Source organism: Salmo trutta, chromosome 3 (assembly GCF_901001165.1).
Source record: "Salmo trutta chromosome 3, fSalTru1.1, whole genome shotgun sequence".
Classification (NCBI taxonomy): Eukaryota; Metazoa; Chordata; class Actinopteri; order Salmoniformes; family Salmonidae; genus Salmo; species Salmo trutta.
The window spans coordinates 63,178,698-63,193,719 of record NC_042959.1 but is presented as its reverse complement, the minus strand read 5'-3'; the positions used below and the strand labels follow the sequence as shown (position 1 = coordinate 63,193,719).

The 15,022-nt window shown below is 42.5% G+C and overlaps 1 long non-coding RNA gene across 2 annotated transcripts; it reads left to right on the top strand.

Annotated features, from left to right (window-relative positions):
• Nucleotides 1–490: 490 nt before the first annotated feature.
• On the top strand, nucleotides 491–14,423 carry LOC115164608 (uncharacterized). Of its 2 annotated transcripts, none has more exons than XR_003869954.1 (4): nucleotides 491–894; nucleotides 13,293–13,379; nucleotides 13,470–13,590; nucleotides 13,724–14,423. It is a non-coding gene; the product is annotated as an uncharacterized LOC115164608 (long non-coding RNA). The 2 variants fall into 2 exon arrangements; XR_003869955.1 differs by lacking the exon at nucleotides 491–894 and adding an exon at nucleotides 11,390–11,431.
• The last annotated feature ends 599 nt before the right edge of the window (nucleotides 14,424–15,022 follow it).

The following is a 15,022-nucleotide window of genomic DNA, read 5'->3' as shown; positions in this document are numbered from 1 at the left end:
GCAGAGTCCCAACAGCAGTTCCAACACCTTACCACCGCTACACTTGGCTGTCAGCGGAGCCTTGTCTGGCAGCGAAACAGTTTGGCTTTGCAGTCATGTTACCTGATGAAATTGCTGTCAATATGATATTTTTGCCATCGAATGCACATTCAAATGTTATAAATCAACACTGCAGAACTCTCCCTGTCCTCTGCCGTGCCCTGATTGTATTACTGCTGGTTATATCTGGAAATGTGCATGTACCTCCTGGCCCCTCTCCTGTTGCTGACCCCAATTCTGATTTGTGCTCTGATATCTACTTCACTGATTTCTGCTCTCGTAAAAGCCTGGGTTTTCTGCATGTTAACAGTGCGTCCTTTATTTAAAGGGGGAGATCAAGCTGATCCTAACTGTTATAGGCCCAATTCTATTTTGCCCTGTTTATCAAAAGTGTTGTAAAACTTGTCAATAATCAACTGACTGGCTTTCTTGATGTTGTGGCAAAGAAGGGGGTCGAGTGATAAATGGCAGATATGTGAGAGCAGAACGAATAAATGGGCTCTGCCCTCTCACTAAAATGGCCACCCCGATCAGAACTACAGATCACAAAATGGACGACCGCCAAAACTACAATTCCCAGAAGCAAGTGGAACGCTCAAAAGGTGGGGCCGACCCACAGATAAGGTGTCAAGACAAACCAGGAAGAGAGAGAGGAGGAGCTGGAAGGATCTGTGAACCAAAGAGAAAGAGACAATATATATCGGTTGGATTTATCGTGTATGAGCTGGACTGTTTGGACCTACCTGTTGGCGTTTGGACCTGGACCTATCGAGAACCTGATTCGTGTACCGAACCCTGCTGTCCTTGACCTCGCCTGTGGCCTGTGTGGACCAGGACGGAGAAACAAACACACAGGTACTGTCCTGTTCGAAAGAACTCTCATTCTGGGGTAATTTTGGTGATGGTTTCACGTTTAATTTGTGACAAATTCTCCTAATCTTAAAAAGGTTTGTCACACGTGGTGGAGAATGCGGGCATATGGACTAACCATACCGCTGGTTAGGTAGAAGAAAAAAAATTCAGTTAGCACTCCAAAGGGGAGTCAGGTTTTTTTGTGGCTTTGTTTGGTTAGGACAGTTTGCTCGGGGAAAATGAGCATGGAGGAAGCCATACAGGCCCTGTTACAAGCGGCGGCTGTCCAACAAGAGGCAACTAGAGCTCAACAAATAGCTCATCAGGATGCAATGCGAATTTATCAGGACACGTTACAGGTCCAGCACCGCACCAACCAGCTGCTCAGAAAGGAGCAAGAGAGAAACACCTGGGAGTTAAGAGAAGGCCTAAAGGGGCAAGCGAACCAAATTGGGGCTCAGTTACCAGCTACAAATACCCAGAGGTGGGCCAATCATTTTCTTCAAAAAATGACAAAGCAGGATGATGTGGAAGCATATCTCACCACCTTCGTAAGGATGGCAGAGAGGGAGAAGTGGCCAAAAGAAGAATGGGCAGGGCTTCTGGTACCATACCTGGTAGGGGACGCTCAAAAAGCATTTTTCGACCTGAAGTTGAAAGATGCACAGGATTATGCTAAACTAAAAGGGAGAGATTCTGACTAGACTGTGAGTGACCGATGCCATGAGGGCACATCTCTTCCACCAGTGGTCCTACCGACATTGACAACCCCCCCCCCCCCCCCCCCCAACACAGATGTTCGACTTGATTCACCTGGCATGGAAATGGTTGCGACCGGAGACCCGTTCTTCCGCCGAGATCGCCGAGACCATCGTACTTGACCAGTTTCAGCGAGGTCTACCCCAAGAAGCTTGACAATGGGTTGGCCAGAACGAGGTACTTTCCGCCGACCATCTCGTGGGCCTGGTTGAACGGTATTGTATGGCAGGAACAGCTGAGCAGGCACAGGAGGAAAGATCCCCATTCCCCAGGCCTGGGCAAACCAGCGGACAGGGTAAGACTGTTCCAATATTTGGAGGGGGAAGAGAGCAGCGTGGGGCCATGAGGAAAGTATCAGAATGGGGCCGAGACACTACGGAAAAAGCCGGAAACCGGGACCAGGGGTTGGGGTTGGGCCCCCCCCCCCAAACCCTATTATCTGTTACAATTGTAATTGACTGGGACATATTGCAGCATACTGCCCTATTAAAGAAGAGCCAATGCAATGTAACCTTGGTGAAAAAGAAGAAGCTGATATACTGTACGCATGTCCTGTGGTAACCACTGTACTCGAAAGATCAAGAAACAAACATATGTGCATGGTGAAGGTTGAAGGGAAAGAGGTTGAAGCACTGCTGGATTCCGGCAGTATGCTAACCCTGGTCGTTGCAAACCTAGTGCCAACTCATAAATTGGATACAAGTCAGGATATCAGTGTCACGTGCATTCATGGGGATACCCGCCCGTACCCCACAGCCTTAGTGAGCATACAAACCGAGGATGGGCTGCTGGATTATGAGGTCAGCGTCGTCCCAAAGATGCCATATGATGTAATACTGGGTAGATACTTTGCAAAGTTAGGCCAAAAGAACGGCATATTTGAGAAGCCAACAACCCTGACCAAGCAGGAAGTAGCATGTAGCCTTCAACCAAAGCCAAGAAAAGAGAAGGTCTCCCAGTGGTTAACCTCACAGGTGCTAGTAGGGGAGGATGAGGAAGAAGTGGCAGACCTCATCCATAACGAGCAGCCCGGTACTAGTGGGGCTGGGGTCGATCTGGATCCAGAGGACGACTATCTAGAACCAGCAGACCTGGCAAGGTCCCCGACTAACGGCCCAAAACCAGGATCCAACCCTGCAGCAAGCCAGAGCAGATGTGCAGGTCGTAGATGGTACTCCCATAAATGATGGGACGATGCCTAATAGTTTTCCCCACTTCATCATGAAAAAGGGTTTGGTGTACAGAGTCTCAAAAATAGAGGTTGATGTGGTGGAACAGTTGTTGGTCCCCACCCGGTACTGGAGGACAGTACTGTATCTAGTTCATGGGCACATTCTGGGTGGACACCTTGGTATCGATAAAACCTGAGACCGGATTGTAAGGAGGTTTTACTGGCCAGGAATTCAGGCTGAAGTGGCTCGGCATTGTGGAGAGTGCCTGGAGTGCCAGTTAACAGCTCCCCGACCAGCTGTTAGAAGCCCGTTAGTGCCACATCCCAAAATCAAAATGCCATTTGAGAGGATAGCGATGGATATAGTGGGCCCACTACCCAAATCTGCCATAGGGCACCAATACATTCTGGTCATTCTAGATTATGCCACTCGCTACCCAGAAGCCATTCCCCTTCGGACGATGGCTTCCAAAAATATCGCCAAGGAATTAGTGCTCCTGTTCACCAGGGTAGGGGTTCCAAAGGAGATCCTTACTGACCAGGGGACCCCCTTTATGTTCCGCCTTATGGCGGATCTTTGTAAATTGTGGCAGATGAAACAGTTGAGGACATCGGTTTACCATCCTCAGACAGACGGGCTGGTTGAGAGATTCAACCGCACCCTGAAGTCAATGCTCAGGAAGGTAATTGATAAGGATGGGGAAAAACTGGGATTGCATGTTGCCGTATCTGATGTTTGCCATTAGAGAGGTTCCACAAGCCTTGCTGGGGTTTTCCCCCTTTGAGCTTGTATATGGGAGGCACCCCCGGGGAATGTTTGACATCGCCCAGGAAACCTGGGAGCACCAATCCACCCCGTATACTAGTGTTATAGAGCATGTCAATACAAGACAAGATAGCCACTGTCATGCTCATCGTCAGAGAGCACATGAGACAAGCACAAGAGCACCAGCGGCACACTTATAACCGGCAGGCTACCCTGAGGGAATTTCAACCGGGAGATAAGGTGTTAGTGCTGGTCCCCACGATAGTGCAAACTACTAGCCACATGGAAAGGACCATATGAAGTACTTTAGAGAATAGATCGACACCCCCGGAACAGATCTATCACATAAACCCGTTAAAAGCATGAAGAGAGAGAGAAAAACACTAATGGTCACGTACCCCACACACACTCAGGAGAAGCAAATATTTCACCTACTCTGTCCCCAGCACAAGTACAGGAAGTAAAGACCCTGATCCAGAAAAACAGATGTGTTTGAGATACCCGGCCGAACTCAGGTTACAGCTCATGATATCATTTCCCTACCAGGGAGAAAAGTGAGCATGAGGCCATATCGGGTACCTGAGGCTCGACAGGCCGCGATTAGATCAGAGACAGAAAATGTTGGCAGCTGGAGTGGTCGAAGATTCACATAGTGAGTGGTCTAGCCCAATTGTGATGGCCTCCAAGCCTGATGGGTCTTTGCGGTTCTGTAATGACTTTTGGAAGGTAAATGAAACCTCCAAGTTTGATGCTTACCCTATGCCTCGAGAAGATGAACTGCTGGAGAAAATTGGTAAAGCTCGGAACATTACAACCCTGGACCTAACCAAAGGTTACTGGCAAATTCCTCTGATCCCCAGAGCCAAAGAAAAGACAGCCTTTGCAACCCCTGATGGTTTGTTTCAATACACCGTCATGCCATTCGGATTACATGGGTCCCCAGCCACCTTTCAACGGCTAATGGACAAGGTCCTAAAACCGCACCAAGCATACGCCGCATCCAATTTAGATGACGTGGTGATCTACAGCCCAGATTGGGAATCCCACTTACCCCGGGTACAGGCAGTGTTAGACGCCCTTAGGAAGGCAGGGCTCAAGGCGTACCCTGCCAAGTGTTATGTGGGGTTAGAGGAAACAGAGTATCTGGGATACACTGTGGGAAGAGGGTTAATCTCTCTGGCGCAGGCGTTCTGCTAGCGACACACCTCGACAACATCCGGTGAAATTGCAGAGCGCCAAATTCAAAATACAGAAATAGTCATAATAAACATTCATAAAAAATACAAGTGTTATACATCGGCTTAAAGATTAACTTCTTGTTAATCCAGCCGCTTTGTCAGATTTCAAAAAGGCTTTACTGGCGAAAGCATACCATGTGATTATCTGAGGACAGCGCCCCGCTTACAAAAGCATACAAACATTTTACAACCAAGAAAGGAATTACAAAAGTCAGATATAGCGATAAAATGAATCACTTACCTTTGAAGATCTTCATATGGTTGCAGTCACAAGAGTCCCAGCTACATAATACAGTGGGGGGAAAAAGTATTTGATCCCCTGCTGATTTTGTATGTTTGCCCACTTACAAATAAATGATCAGTCTATAATTTCAATGGTAGGTTTATTTGAACAGTGAGAGACAATAACAACAAAAAATCCAGAAAAACGCATGTCAAAAATTGTATAAAATGATTTGTATTTTAATGAGGGAAATAAGTATTTGACCCCTCTGCAAAACATGACTTAGTACTTGGTGGCAAAACCCTTGTTGGCAATCACAGAGGTCAGACGTTTCTTGTAGTTGGCCACCAGGTTTGCACACATCTCAGGAGGGATTTTGTCCCACTCCTCTTTGCAGATCTTCTCCAAGTCATTAAGGTTTCAAGGCTGATGTTTGGCAACTCGAACCTTCAGCTCCCTCCACAGATTTTCTATGGGATTAAGGTCTGGAGACTGGCTAGGCCACTCCAGGACCTTAATGTGCTTCTTCTTGAGCCACTCCTTTGTTGCCTTGGCCGTGTGTTTTGGGTCATTGTCATACTGGAATACCCATCCACGACCCATTTTCAATGCCCTGGCTGAGGGAAGGAGGTTCTCACCCAAGATTTGACGGTACATGGCCCCGTCCATCGTCCCTTTGATGCGGTGAAGTTGTCCTGTCCCCTTAGCAGAAAAACACCCCCAAAGCATAATGTTTCCACCATGTTTGACGATGGAGATGGTGTTATCTTGCATGGAGCCCAAGGCCGAGGGATATTGACAGTTCTTTTGTGTTTCTTCCATTTGCGAATAATCGCACCAAATGTTGTCACCTTCTCACCAAGCTGCTTGGCGATGGTCTTGTAGCCCATTCCAGCCTTGTGTAGGTCGACAATCTTGTCCCTGACATCCTTGGAGAGCTCTTTGGTCTTGGCCATGGTGGAGAGTTTGGAATCTGATTGATTGATTGCTTTTGTGGACAGGTGTCTTTTTTACAGGTAACAAGCTGCGGTTAGGAGCACTCCCTTTAAGAGTGTGCTCTTAATCTCAGCTCGTTACCTGTATAAAAGACACCTGGGAGCCAAAAAATCTTTCTGATTGAGAGGGGGTCAAATACTTATTTCCCTCATTAAAATGCAAATCAATTTATAACCTTTTTGACATGCGTTTTTCTGGATATTTTTGTTGTTATTCTGTCTCTCACTGTTCAAATAAACCTACCATTAAAATTATAGACTGATCCTTTCTTTGTCAGTGGGCAAACGTACAAAATCAGCAGGGGATCAAATACTTTTCCCCCCACTGTAAGTCTACATATATCCACTAATTCCAGTATATCCATGACATTCATGATTTCCTTAAGTGCCCGAGGGAGATAGTTTGTAGTGTGATTTCATTTACGGTCCATAGAGGTATTTAAAACCGTATTAAAATCTCCCACCATAATAATAGAGTCTAGTGTTGCTTGTAGAGTTGATCAATTCCATCCTTCGAAAAGAGCACACAGTGCCACCCACAGAACAGGAGCAGATTAACTGCCAAATGCATTTCCATCGCCCTCACCTTGATTTGTATTATATATAGACATTAAAAAAATAAATATACAGTTGAAGACGGAAGTTTACATACACCTTAGCCAAATACATTTAAACTCAGTTTTTCACAATTCCTGACATTTAACCCTAGTAAAAAGTCCCTGTCTTAGGTCAGTTAGGATCACCACTATTTTTTAAGAATGTGAAATGACAGAAAAATAGGAGAATGATTTATTTCAGCTTTTATTTCTTTCATCACATTCCCAGTGGGTCAGAAGTTTACATACACTCAATTAGTATTTGGTAGCATTGCCTTTAAATTGTTAAACTTGGGTCAAACGTTTCGGGTAGCCGGGGGGATCCCCACCGGCTAGGTATAAGGTCGTCAAGGTTCTAATTAGCAGCTTTGAGAATTTCCTTGTGATTATGCTCTCCATCAGGGGGCTTTGGATTTGCAGGACCAAACCTGCCAGGCAGGCTCAGAATCTTGAGGGGGCGGTGCTGCTTTAGTAGGTCTCTGACCGCATTAATCTTTCTGATTTGGCTGCGCATAGGCTACTTACAGTAGGCCCATAAAACAGATAGGGACTTCTCCATAGTATCTGGGTCGTTCAGGTAGGCATCTAGGGTATAGGGTTGTGGACCGTTCCATCAATATAAGACCATAAATAAATTAAATTAGATGTATAATTAATTTTAAAAATGTAGTTCCACCATGATAGGACAATAAATAAATGAATAAATTAGATGTATAATTCATTATAAAATGTATATCCCTCATCTGCACAACATTGAAAGCTTTCTCACAACCCCTACTCACAGACATACATTGGTTCTGGGATATGCAACCACTTCCTTTCTCACTCAATGCCACTTTCCCAAAAACCAAAAAACACACACCACATCATCCACACATACTGTGCCTTCTGTTTACTGTGTTTTTATCTCCACCATGTTGAATTAGTGCTTTTGTGTTCTAATTAGTTATATTTGAAGATAGAAAATATGTATATCAATATACCGTTTATCGACCACGAGAGCTACGCGTTTCCCTTTCAATCTATTTTCCTTGAAAATTGGATACAGAACTTTGCGCCGTTCTGCAATTTCCTTCGGGAACTGGTCATTCATGCATATTTTCGTGCCGGAAGTTATTTTACCCAGGCTTTTAACCATTATTTTATCTTTAAAGAAAGCAAATTTGGCAATGATTGGGCGTTCATACCTCTGCCCTCTGTCTGAAGCGGTGTACACGTTCGATTTGGCTTTTGTCGATAGCTTGCGTGGGATCTGAAGCGCTATAAGGAGGAATTCTCTAACTACACATTCAGGAACTTATCCTTCTTTCTCTTGGATACCTGTAAGTACCAGATTCTCTCATGGATCTAGTCTGTATGTCAAGTAAGGCTTCTCTCAGAACGATATTCTCCTTTTTAAGTTCATTAACTTCGGTTTCAATCTATTGACTGGCCCTTTTAGCTTGTTTGTGTCTTTCTCCAATGTCGAAGCTTTTTCGTCGCTCATTTCGAGGTTTTCCTTCAACTCTTTTATATCCTTACTGACTAGTGTTAAGTATGACCAGTTTGTCATTTATTGATTTTAACAGATCGATTTCGACCTTTACCATTCCCGGTGGTGAAAAGATAAAATAGTCTGTGTATGTATGTAGCGGTCTTTATATGTACCACAGGAGAACCAAGAAATGAAGAGCGACACCACGGCTGTCTTTTTGGCTTTTATGTTGATCTGCAATAGTATTGTGAAAAGACAGGACAGGAACACATCAGTCTCCAATGCACCATCTGACAAGTTGTTCTTTCTCTCTCACAAGGAACCCAAACCGGCTGCGCGTATGCGCCATCGTGCACAAGCGCCATCGTGCACAAATGTATTTTGTCCCCCCACACCAAACACGATCACGACACGCAGGTTAAAATATCAAAACAAACTCTGAACCAATTATAATCATTTGGGGACAGGTCGAAAAGCATTAAACATTTATGGCAATTTAGCTAGCTAGCTTGCACTTGCGAGCTAATTTGTCCTATTTAGCTAGCTTGCTGTTGCTAGCTAATTTGTCCTGGGATATAAACATCGAGTTGTTATTTTATCTGAAATGCACAAGGTCCTCTACTCCACCAATTAATCCACACATAAAACGGCCAACCGAATCGTTTCTAGTCATCTCTCCTCCTTCCAGGCTCTTTCTTCTCTTGACTTTATATTGCGATTGGCAACTTTCATAAATTAGGTGCATTACTGCCACTGGCCTCATTCGTCTTTCAGTCACCCACGTGGGTATAACCAATGAGGAGATGGCACGTGGGTACCTGCTTCTATAAACCAATGAGGAGAGGCAGGACTTGCAGCGCGATCTGTGTCTGAAATAGAACTGACTACTATTTTAGCCCTTGACAATGCAGACGCTCGTTGGCACGCGCGAGCAGTGTTGGTGCAATAATTGAATAATATAGATTTCTAAATTTATTTTGGCACGTGCGCGAGCGGTGTAGTCAGCCTGTCAGTGTTTTCTCGGACTCACACAATCACATTCATACATAAAGCCATAATGTATAGTATAAAATAATAACCAGTACTTAATACAAAGAATGTATGATCTTAATTCTTAGACAATAAAACCATACCTGCAATAGTATTGTGAAAAGACAGAACAGGAACACATCAGTCTCCAATGCACCATCTGACAAGTTGTTCTATACAGGAGCATGAAGAAAGGTAAAACACATATCCTGTCTCACATCCCCAATACATTGCTTGGTGCTTTCAGTGTTGACAGTATTAAAATACAACAACTCATGTACAAAAACACGGTAATACAAACAAGCTACAACGTGAAATCGCCTTTATCCCATTCAGATCTTAGAGGGCTAAAACTACATCTCCCATAATGCAGCACTAGCATCAGTCGGCAGTTCAGCTAACCGTTTGCATCACAGAAAGGCATGCTAGCTAGTGACAGCAATACTTTTTAGCACTCTGTAAACTATATTAATAACAACAATAAAACTCTGAAAGTTACATGTTTCCAGAATCTCACACACCCTTATAACAATATCTACAGCACTAACCTTGGGATGTTTTATTTATTTCACGTTATGGACTTCCACAAAGGAGGAATCTGCAACACATACCTTTCTCTCTCAGTGTTTTCTCAGACTGAGGAGAACGGGGGCCACGGGTAGTACCAGGGTGTTAGTAGGTGACGTAAGCACCCAGATGAAATAAAATGCATTTAATGAAATAAAACCCAAAGATGTTAACATCATTCAGCTACTGTAGCTGCCTACTTACATCAACAGGCAGCACTAGTAGCACAACAATTAAAAATAGACACCAAAAGTAAAGTTCCTGGCATTCATAGCGATCTGACTCCCCCCTTCTGTCTGAACTTGGAATATTCCTGTTTGCGGGCTTGGGCCACTGACCGTTAACCTGGTTGTTCTGTTCTGCGTTGTGTACTATTCTAATAATTTTAAGTTTGATGGAATAACCTTTTTAACTCTCCTATATGTAGAAGAGTCATGTTTTCGTTTTGAAATAGGTTCCCCTGTTTTACTCTCCGTCGTGTTTGGGTGTTGCTTGTTTTCGTAATATTTGTCATACTGTAACAATTTCTCTAGTCTTATGATTTGTTTTGTGTTGTTATCCAGATTGACGGTTATTACCCACCAGATTGTGTGGTGCTAATATTTAGTCTAACTCACCCATACTGAATATTACGTTTTTATTGTAACGCCCATGGGCATGTTAAAATAAATATCTTTTTTTGCAAAAAATGTCTCTGTTTAAGGCTAGGGGGCAGTATCCTGAATTCCGGATGACTAACATGCCCAAAGTAAACTGCCTGTTACTCAGGCCCAGAAGCTAGGATATGCATATAATTGGTAGCATTGGATAGAAAACCCTGAGGTTTCTAAACTGTTAAAATAATGTCTGTGAGTATAACAAAACTGATATGGCAGGCAAAAACCCGAGGAGAATCCATCCGGAAAGTTTTTTTTTTTAGGTCACAGGCAATATCAATTCAAGCCTATTGGATATTCAAAAGAATTTCTCCCAGATTGCAGTTCCTATGGCTTCCACTAGATGTCAAGTCTTTAGAAAGGGTTTTAGGCTTGTTTTTTGAAAAACGAACGAGTAGTTGTAGTTTTTCCAAGGTGTCTCTCATTAGAAAGGTAGTCTTGTTGCTCGCATGAATGAGGTGTGCGCTCTTCGTTATTTATCTTCCCTATTGAACATACTATTCTTCGTCTTAAATTTGATCATTTATTTAGATATTAGAGTACCTGAGGATTAATTAGAAACATCGTTTGACTTGTTTGGACAAACTTTACTGGTAACTTTTTGGATTCGTTTGTATGCATGTTGAACGAGTGGATTACTGAATCAAGCGCGCTAACTAAACTGACATTTTTGGGATATAAAGAAGGACTTTATTGAACAAAACGTCCATTTGTTGTGTAGCTGGGACCTTTGGGATTGCAAACAGAGGAAGATCTTCAAAGGTAAGTGATTTATTTTATCGCTATTTCTGATTTTTGTGACACCCCTGCTGGTTTGAATTTTTTTAATGCTGGTGTGTGCGGGGCGCTGTCCTCAGACAATGAAATGCTATGCTTTCGCCGTAAAGCCTATTGTAAATCGGACAAAGCGGTTAAATTACCAAGATTCTAAGCTAAATAATGATATATGACACTTGTATTTTCATGAATGTTTAATATTACTATTGTTGTATTTTGAATTTCGTGCTCTGCAATTTCACAGGATGTTGTCGTGCTGGGACGCTAGGGGGACACCTAACCCAAAGAGGTATTATCATAAGGGATATTATTGGTACATGAATAAATCATATTTATTTGTTTTTGGACAGATAAGACGTTGGTGCTATACGTTTCAATTGGTATTAGTGCATTTGTGGTGGTAATAATACTAATTCCCATGTCAGCTTGCCTGTTGACCAAGAAGGGGTAGGGTTACTCTTGTATTTATCTTTGGAGGGAGTTATATACAGTTGAAGTCAGAAGTTTACATACACCTTAGCCAAACACATTTAATGCATTTTCACAATTCTTGACATTTAATCCTCGTAAAAATTCCCTGTATTAGGTCAGTTAGGATCACCACTTTATTTTAAGAATGTGAAATGTCAGAATAATAGTAGAGTGAATGATTTATTTCAGCTTTTATTTCTTTCATCACATTCCCAGTGGGTATTAGTATTTGATAGCATTGCCTTTAAATTGTTTAACTTGGGTCAAACATTTCGGGTAGCCTTCCACAAGCTTCCCACAATAAGTTGGGTGAATTTTGGCCCATTCCTCCTGTCAGAGCTGGTGTAACTGAGACAGGTTTGTAGGCCTCCTAGCTAGCACATGCTTTTTCAGTTCTGCCCACACATTTTCTATAGGATTGAGGTCAAGATTTTGTGATGGCCACTCCAATACCTTGACTTTGTTGTCCTTAAGCCATTTTGCCACAACTTTGGAAGTATGCTTGGGGTCATTGTCCATTTGGAAGACCCATTTGCGACCAAGCTTTAACTTCCTGACTGATGTCTTCTGATGTTGCTTCAATATATGCACATAATTTTCTTTCTTCATGATGCCATCTTTTTTGTGAAGTGCACCAGTCCCTCCTGCAGCATAGCACCCCCACAACATGATGCTGCCACCCCCGTGCCTCCCGGTTGGGATGGTGTTCTTCGGCTTGCAAGCCTCCCCCTTTTTCCTCCAAACATAATGATGGTCATTATGGCCAAACAGTTCTATTTTTGTTTCATCGACCAGAGGACATTTCTCCAAAAAGTACGATTTTTGTCCCCATGTGCAGTTGCAAACCGTTGTCTGTCTTTTTTATGCTGGTTTTGGCTTCTTCCTTGCTGAGCGGTCTTTCAGGTTATGTTGATTATAGGACTTGTTTTTCTGTGGATATAGATACTTTTGTACCTGTTTCCTCCAGCATCTTCACAAGGTCCTTTGCTGTTGTTCTGGGATTGATTTGCACTTTTTGCATCAAAGTACGTTCATCTCTAGGAGACAGAACGCGTCTCCTTCCTGAACGGTATGATGGCTGCGTGGTCCCATGGTGTTTATACCTGCGTACTATTGTTTGTACAGATGAACGTGGTACCTTCAGGCATTTAGAAATTGCTCCCAATGATGAACCAGACTTGTGGAGGTCTACAATTTTTTTCTGAGGTCTTGGCAGATTTGTTTTGATTGTCCCATGATGTCAAGCAAAGAGGCACTGAGTTTGAAGGTAGGCCTTGAAATACATCCACAGGTACACCTCCAATTGACTCAAATGATGTCAATTAGCCTATCAGAAGCTTCTAAAGCCATGAGATCGTTTTCTGGAATTTTCCAAGCTGTTTAAAGGCACAGTCAACTTAGTGAATGTAAACTTCTGACACACTGGAATTGTGATACAGTGAGTTATAATCTGTCTGTAAACAATTGTTGGAAAATGTTCTTGTCATGCACAAAGTAGATGTCCTAACCGACTTGCCAAAACTATAGTTTGTTAGAAAGAAATTTGTGGAGTGGTTGTAAAACTAGTTTTAATGACTCCAACCTAAGTGTATGTAAAATTCCGACATCAACTGTAGATTTGTGTTTGTTATTTGCTGTTTTGTTCCGTTTTGATAACTTCACATTATTTTCCTCATCAGTGGGAGGAGTCGGAGTGGCCAGCCAATAACCAGTATGCAGTCCATGGATACAGCCAACTGTGCTTCCTCAGATCCTTCACCATCAAGGTATTTTTCTACAGTCTGTTCTATCTGTGATCATAATGTATACATCCTGCTGAGTTGTTAAAGCCCATTAGCCTACATTCACTCTTGTAGTGTCTTATCAAATGAAGAGAATGCATCTGAGAGTGTCCCTAGGAGGATAGAGCAGAAAGACACCAGCAGTGAAATCAACACAAACTACTACACCAACAATCACCAATATGGCAACATAGAGGTATGTACTGTATGCGTTCTGCGGACATTTACAGTAGATTTCTGAGATCTGAGAAGAACTTAACCCTAAATACAAAGGATATAAAAAACAATAGAGGTGTTGTTGATGATATCACTGATCTGGTTTCCTGTAGGCTGAAGAGGATGGCGACCCCATTCGAGTGTGATGGCGGAGATGATTCAGTCTATGGTAACGTGTGAACACAACAGGAAGCATGTGGAAGTCAGCTGGCCCAGAGCCCATGGTACTCAGTCTGTCAAAGGTTCCAGTAAAATATTATGTAGCAGAACTGGTGACTGCTTATATTTGTTAGCTTGATGTAGCTTTATGGTTCTAATGACAAAAGAATATGGTACATTCTTATTTGGGCTGTGGCTTTGTGTTATAGCTTTTACAAGGCTTATGTTTATTATCTGTGGCTTGGGTAATTCAGAAATGTTTTTTACTAAATGTCATTTATACACAATACAAACCAGTATTTAGCTATATCTTGTTTCACACTTCCCAGATGTCTGTTGAAGTTGTGTCTTGAGGGTAATCTGAGGATAGAATACGAGTGTGGGACTTTCAGTTCCTCCACTTGGGGTTCCTCTTTCATTTATTGAGATGTTCAACGTCTGTTTATTTCCATAGGGTTTGAGTTATTTCACAATACTGATTTTGTCAATATACTGCCGCATTAGGTTTTTTGACCCTCTATAATAACATACCAGTAACAGTTAAGCAAATCAAAAATCAGATTATAATGCATTTGTATTAGGTTATGATTGTAGCTCTGTATACATTATCAAATCTGAATAAATAAAACATGTATTTTTTAAACAAATCCTTCATATGATTTGAAATGCATAGAAATTGATTCAGTGTATTGAAGTGTGGACAATGTGTGTTCTCCTACCTACATCATTGAGAGGATGAGAAACAGAGTCTATTCAATTCTTCTAATTAATATTTGAATAATATTCTAGTCGTCAGTTCCTAAGTATATGGTGAGAAAGGCCTCCCCATACTCATTCCTGGCAGAACAGGACATTGTGTCCTGATCCTCAAACTCCCCCTCCACTAAAACTGTAGAGGTTGAACCCATTGAAACGGTTGACTAACGTTATAGATGCACTTGTCCAACTGACCTCTGCAGGGGAGTGGGGATCCACAACAAACTGACAAGTCAAATGTCTGGTTTTGTTGGTTCAGCCCGAGTAATCCACATACACATCTGGAGGGTCTGTTGGGAGAATATGAAACCATTAGTTTACAGCCACACAGCATATGATTTACAGGCCACTTACAGAAGTGCAATGAGCTACAATAACTCTGGAACTTCCCCAATTACTATGATCTTCAGGAAATACCCCTGTTAACTTGTCATGACAAGCAAAACTAGTGAGAAACATTAATGTTCCAAGTGTATCCATTACTAGGAAGTGACTCA